Raw genomic sequence first — 7561 nt, 5'->3', positions numbered from 1 at the left:
ATATTTGAGAAATTTTGAAATACTGTGAAATTGTTGCATGAAAACGTGTGACTTTTGGATTTTCCATTATTTTGTATACGGCCATCCATATACCACGTGGACAATCAGATTCTTTTGTTTTCATATGTCAACAGTTCGAAACTCGTTGACTGGCTAACACCCATTTGTGCATTTTGCAACAATTTATTTTTAAACTGGTCGGAAATTCGAATAAAAAAAAAGTGATTTAAGTACTCTTCAAACACACGGGAAATAATTGTTGGGATGCTAAAAACTAACAATAAGTTTGACTGGCAGCTCCTTAGTGGTACCAAAGTTAACTAACAGACTGTGAAACATGTCAAAAATCCGAGTGAAAAAATGTAATTTTAATACTCTTGAAACCCATTGGGGATGCTTTTTAGGTGCAAACAACTACCAAGAAGTTTGACTGGCAGGTCTTGAGTGATGCTAAAATTGACTGGCAGGCTGTCAAACATGCCAAAAATTCAAGTAAAGAAACGTGATTTTGGTACTCTTGAAACCCATTGTTCAGAGCTGTGAATTTACATAAAAAGTTATGTAGTTTTCGTGGTTTCTTTTTTTATATACATATTATTCTTATAGAAGTATCCTATAAATGATAATTTTAGTTAGTGAAAAGGATAAAACTTTCATCCGGTTGCTGATTAAAATGTCAGTCAACTTTGGCATTACTCAGGAACTGCAAGTCAAATTCCTCGTTAGTTGTTTGTACCAAACCAAAGTTTCCCAGTTAATTTTGGCACCACTCAGGAGCTGCCAGTCAAACTTATTGTTAGTTTTTAGCATCCAAACAATCATTCCCCGTGTGTTTGAAGAGTACTGAAATGACGTTTTTTCACTCGAATTTTTTAGATGTTTGACAGTCTGCCAGTTAACTTTGGTAACACTTAGGAGCTGCCAGTCAAACTTATTGTTAGTTTTTAGCAACTAAACAATCATAGACTTAATCATCATAGACTTAGGAACGTGAGCTTAAACATGATTTGAATTTGAAAGACAAAGTCGTGAAAAAAATAAAAATAAAAATAAAAATTTTATTGTGCGTGAACGCAATATAAAAATTGGCGTATACCTGGAGTATACCTTGTCTCATTACAGTATATTTTCCACAGATTTAGGGAAATGTGTGTCCACGTGGATTCTAGCTCGACCTCTCTTGTCCCCCTCGCGGACAAGCGTGGAATTTTGCCATACCTTCCTCCCCCCTAAAGTGTCCACGTGGTATGTGGATGGCCTCTATGCTGTTAAAATTTGAATGCTTGATTCATCAAGAAAATTTTCAAACTTTTTTTTTATTAAATGAAGGTTTAAAGTGGCATCAACTGCAATGGTCATTAGCGACTACAATAGGTTTCATACATTATTTGCTTGTAGTAGAAACATTATTCGCAGTTTTCAGATGCGTAGTGTATGAATGATCACATTTTTCTGGTCCAGTTTTAGCGATTAGGTGGAAATGGGTTAAGTTAGAGTGTCCAATTCTCATCCTAGTTAACGTCACTTGGTCTCTGCAGTTTTCTAAGGTGATTGGATTTTTTTGGAAAAAATCGTCTCTGACCTGGTGCAGCTTGGTGATGTTAGAGAATTTCCATTTATCATTTCAGAAGTTTTTGACAGCTTGACATACATAGTTCTTAAAGTATTTATAATGTAGAGGAACCGGCATGACAGGCACAGGGAGTAGACATGCTGATTTGGCTAAAACGTCTTCTATCTCACTACCCTCGATTTCCAGATGAGATAGTATCCAGATTAAGATTACTTTCTGTCCTCGCTGTCTAAGAGTCGAATGTAATTCATGAATTTCTTGCACTATGTGATCAAATCTATTGATGTTGTTGTTGTCCTCAATTGCCGACAGGGAATCCATGAGAATAGCAAAGCAGGGGTCATTTGAAATTTCTATATATTTCATAGCTTGCAAAATAGCGTAAGTCTCGCATCTCGAAGTACTAAAGCAGTCCGGTAATTTATACTGGAATTGGTTTCTAGGTGTAAACATAGCGCATCCACATCCGGTGTTTAATTTTGATCCATTAGTATAGGTAGGGATGCGATTTGGGAACCTGGCCAGTTTTTCTGCGAGCGCAGCTTTGTATTCAATCGGATCGGTTTGATTTCTGCGTAGTTCGCTCAATCCAGTGATTGTGCCCTTGATTATGTTGATCTTTTTCCATACCTCTGAGCTTGGAGTATTGTATTTAAGAGAAGAAGTATAATTGATCCAAGAACTTCTATTACTTCGCTTATTTATCCTTCGTGAGCAGGTTCGAAGTTTCTTAAACTCAATTTTGTTTGCGAGTGTCTTATGTTTTTTATATACATTATAAGCGTGCTTCTTTTTCTTAAGTGCTTCCTCCACTTCTGGATTCCACCAGGGTACTTGGTTTTTTAATGATTGAAGGGATGTTTTAGGTATAGATTCATACGTTGCCTCTGTAATAGCATTGACTCTGTATGGAATCTCCCCCAATCGGCTGATTCAAATATCCACCTAGGTGTACAATTATACAGGGTTGGGTGAGGATTTTGTATTTCTATTTTTAATGGAAAGTGATCGCTGTTATAAAGATCCTCGGAGGCTTCCCAATTTATATTTTGAGCTATACTTGCACTGCATATTGATAAATCAATCGAACTGAATGTAGCATTTGAGATATTAAACCGTGTAGGTTGATTTTTGTTTAGAAGGACAACGTCAGGTTCATCCAAAAACTGTTCAATTATCCTGCCTCTAACGTCAGTATGGTTTGAGGCTCAGAGAGAATTGTAGCTATTAAAATCACCCAGTAGAATAAATGGTTTGGGAAGTTGATCAGTAAGTTGTTTAAGCTCAGGAAGACTTATATCGTATCGTTTGGGAATGTATACATTGCAAATGCATATTTTATATGGGGCAAGGATAGACAACGCAATAACTTCAAGACTGCCATTGAGTTGTACCTGTTCATAATATATATCATTTTTAATGTAAATTGCTACACCCCTACTTGAAAAATTTGTATTCGAGCGATTTTTAAAAACGGACGTAAAATTTCTGATTGGTGCGCAAAATAAATCCTTGAAATTTGTTTTCTGGAAACACATAATAGATGGAAGTTGATCTTTGATAAATAATTTTAGAAATCCGAGTCAAGGGTAGAACCCATTTAGGTTCCACTGAATAATCTTTAAAGCCCTTGATAGAAATTGAGTGTCATTGTTTTCGTTATCTTTCGAAATTGACAGAGACTCTTCATCAGAGCTGATGTTTTCATCCCCTATCAACGATTTTTGAAGTTTGTGCATATTGTTTTTGCTGCGCGCTCTGTTAAACTCGGATACAATTTTTTTATCATCGTTATCAAAACTCGGATGTTATTAGTGTATTCTTTGGTAATAGAAGCTGTGTTTGATGTTCCTCTTGCCTTGTTGAAGAACCTTTTAAATTTTAAGTAATTAAGAGTGTATTTATCTGGTGAATCTTCAATAATTGATTTTATTGGACCTAAAAGTTCATCATTCGTTTTACTTTTCGCATTTGTAGAAGAATCATTTATTCTCTTTTTCTTTTTTGACTTAACTTTTTCGAAGGGTTCTTCGCTATTTGTGGGGTTCTTATTTTCGATATTTTGTTCCAGGTTAGGTGAAATTTTGATGAAGAGCTAGTTGAATGGGGACGTTTTAGTCCTGGGTTTAAGGAGGTCCACGCCTTCCATAACTTCAGGACCTGGGGCTGGGAGTAGAGGAAACTTGCATGGTTCGAGGTTTGAGTGAGTGTAAGGATTCTGTTATATTTGAGACACTGGCAGGGTGAATTTATATCTGTCTGTTGAAACTTAAGACGTGAGAAAAGCCTGGGCCGGACAAACCAGCTCTTAAAAAGCTTACTGTAGAAGTTGTCATTATTCCAATATCTTCCAGTGATTTCTTGAGCACAGAGTGTGGAATAACAGGGCATACGTTAGACAGAATTAGCCGTTTATTTCGAGTTATTAAAGGTCGTATTTTTAGAATGTGTTCACCTAAGTTTATAGTTATATCCTTTTCTGTGAGAGCATCGGCAGTTTGTTTACTATCCAAGAACATACATACCCTTCCATTGGAGATCCTAGAAGCAAATCTAATGCTTCTGGGGTGGACGAGCCATCCCACAGTATTCGCATATTCATCTATAGAGAATCCTTGAATTGAGTCAATGACAATACCCTGGTCTTTCTTAGGGATTGAATCATGTTCTGCATCGTTGGCATAGTTGTTTATTGTAGATTTGTTCGAGCTTTTGTCATTCATGACTGATAAATTTTTTAAACTATGGGGTTCACTACTGTTTGGGTTCATGGTGGTCTTGGTTGATCCACAAGGATGTGCCTTTCCAAAGCACTAACACGTTATGTAGTGGCTCAACTATACACTAGTTGAGAACGGAACACGCGTACGAATGTAAACACTAACAATAACAACAACACTGGGCGCTCTCGTAAACACGTCCGCACTCGATGGTGGTCGAGTCGAAACTCATTCAAAAAGTTGTTATGATAATTTTCTCGGGAATTTAGAAATCAACATTGTTCTTCTCTACTCATTTTTTCATATAGTACATTATTTGGCTTCAAAGGTTCATTTTCGTGTGTTTTTTGGAATTTTGTGAATGCTATAACTCCAATAATTTTTTATTTCATACAAAAAAGTAATCAGGATACATTGTTCCACTTTTTTAATGCTATGAATTAACGTACAGATAATTCGTGAATTTTGAAAAAAGTGGTCTAAAAAATACTCAAAATGCACTCGCTTTTTAAGTTTTAATCCAAAATGGCCGGCTAACACACTTGACCTTTATTTTAGAATACTAAAAGAGTGTACCAGAGGCCAATCTAATAGAATGGTTTTTTCAAAAGTTATCATGCTGACAGACAGGCAGGCATACATACATACATACAGACCGACAGACCGACACACAGACACATTCTTAAAAACCTATTCCGATAAGAATGTAAAAGAAAACTATTAATAACATTATTTTGCTCTACTTTCGGTGAAAAATGTTATCTATTAATTCTTGCTTAGCTTGTGTCGTGTGTCGAAAAATTTAATTCTTGCATTTTCAATGTTCTTTATAAATAAAACAAAAACTACGTGTCCTATAAAAAAGTGATTAATAACAAATTTGTAGATATTTCTTCGGTGCACAATGTTATATCATTTTTTTCTTTTCTTGGATAGTTTGAACGCAAAATGCAATTTTTAATTTTTTATTAGTTTTTGTGCGGTCAAAATATGAATTTTCAATTTGTGAAAAAATTCAAAAAGTTGATATGATTATCTTTCAGGGCTATCAAAAAGTAACATTTTTCTTTCAAGCACTATGAACAACTGTTGGCCCGACTATGGCCCAATGGAAAATTCGCACATGGGGGCAGACACATTCGTAAAAACCTGTTTTTTAGATTCAGCGGGTCTCAAAACGTGGATGTTAGATGAAAACTGGGGTTTATTTTTAGGAGTTTTATTTTTAGGAATTTTTCGATCGTCCGCTGAGAAATTGTCAAGTTCAAGCTTGGAAACATATTTTAATACACCGATCACATCGGCTAGAAATGTGCTTCGGTGTTTTTTTATATAATTCCAGCTCAATTTAATGGTGTTCAAAATTTCTTGAAAGATTTAAAAATATATTAATTTAGCCCAGTTTTATACGCTTATGAATCATAAAAACTATTTTAGAGATTGCATGGGCTTAATACTTTTAGCTTAATTTTACTATGCCTTACAGAAACTTACTCAATTTTTTAAAACATTTGCAATAATGTTACATACAAGAAGATTATTCTTCACATTGAAATCTCTTACCTTAAAAAGAACTACATATTTTCATCGGAAAAATATACAGATGGCTCAAAACTTATTTTTCTTCGTTTCTATCACAGATGCTGTAGATCTGATAGTGTATGCTTTTGACAGTATTCGAAAAAGCCATTCATTGCAACTACAGTAGATACTATCAAATCGAAAGTATCTTTGTTTCGCGGAAATAATTTTATATAGAAGTTAAAAAGATACTTGGTTAATTTAAAAGTATGTTTAACACTTAAAATACAACATTTTCTTGAAATTAATGTCCATTTATTTTTCTTAACTTTATATGCTTGAGCTTCATACAATCGTCAATCTTCTAATCTATAGTACTGTATTTTTGATTAAAAAACTCGAATTATTTAACTTAAAGCAAAATTTATTGAACTATTGAGATAATCTATTGTATTAATAATGAGTAATTCAAAAGCACCAGCACTTTTGATTTAAGAGTACTTTTTTCTCAGTGCAGGAAAAGTATAACACGCACGCTTACGGTACACTCCGTCTTTGGATGCGTCCTTCTTGATAAGCGGTTTTCCAGAATCCCGGCTTCAAAAATGACCAACAGGATTCATCTTGAATCCTTTAGGTACAAACATAAAGGTACCAAGATTTTAAGATTAATGATTACACAGCCACACAAAAAAAAGTGTGCGGATCGGGTAACAAGACACACGCATTCCTATGGATTTTGGGGTGCTGAATTCAAATTCGGTATCAAAAATCACCCATGACGTCATGGTTGAACCACAACCTCAAAAAATGACGAAAAATCATGCACTGAGGCAAATAAATTTCATAATAATTCCAGTGATGCAAATTTTCACTTCAAAAACATGTCGACAACTGTGAAGGTTCAACCCCTGCCTGAAATCAACTTATTTAACATAACTTTACCCAACAGAACCTGACCTCACCTAACCTGAATTAACAGAAATTTATTGAACTATACGTAAAGCTCTGGAAGCATATTTTCCCAGTAGCAAATATGTGCTACATCGAATGGGTCAACTCGAGCCTAACCTAGAAATAATTCTAACCTGGCCTAACCTAATCTAACCTAACCTCACGAAACACAATTAAACTGATTGTGTTGTCCCGTTGTGTTTGCGGTACCGTTTGAATCAGCTTGGGCTTAACCTGCAAAGGGTCAAACCTATCCTAACCTAAAAAAAACCTGACCTAACGTAACCTAACCTAACCTAACTTAACTTCACGTAACACAATTAAACTCATTGTGTTGTCCCGTTGTGTTTGCGGTACCGCTTCATTAAGCTTCGGCTTAACTTACATGGAGGTTTAACCTATCCTAACCTGACAAAACCTGACCTAACCTAACCTAGCCGAATGAAATTCAAACACACGTGTAGCTATGTAAGCGTACGGATCTCAGTCTTCAATGTGCGCTATATTTAATAGGTTAACTCGATTTTAACCTACAAATGAATCTAACTTAACAGAACCTAACGAAATTTTGCTTAACGCAGCACAACTTAACTTAAGTGTTCCCGTTGTAACACAATAAAATTAATTTCATTGTACTACAGGTGGTTAAAAATTTAGAAGCACATTACTCATTTGAAGAAAGTTAGAACTACAAGTAGAATTGACCCAATTTCAATTAACCTGACAATGTTTGTATCAATTAAAATGTAGAATTGTAACTTAAACATGCAAATGAATAAGAGTTTTATTCAAA

General features: G+C 35.0%; 1 long non-coding RNA gene across 1 annotated transcript in view; it reads left to right on the top strand.

Moving 5' to 3' along the window:
• The first annotated feature begins 6326 nt into the window (after positions 1-6326).
• LOC117181922 overlaps positions 6327-7561 on the top strand; it is a 4568-nt gene continuing 3333 nt past the window's right edge. The window contains exon 1 of the long non-coding RNA XR_004468212.1: positions 6327-6465. This is a non-coding gene — a long non-coding RNA (uncharacterized LOC117181922). The remainder of the gene's footprint in view (positions 6466-7561) is intronic.

Source organism: Belonocnema kinseyi, chromosome 10 (assembly GCF_010883055.1).
Source record: "Belonocnema kinseyi isolate 2016_QV_RU_SX_M_011 chromosome 10, B_treatae_v1, whole genome shotgun sequence".
Classification (NCBI taxonomy): Eukaryota; Metazoa; Arthropoda; class Insecta; order Hymenoptera; family Cynipidae; genus Belonocnema; species Belonocnema kinseyi.
The sequence above is the reverse complement of the archived record's forward strand: the minus strand, read 5'-3'. Positions and strand labels throughout refer to the sequence as shown.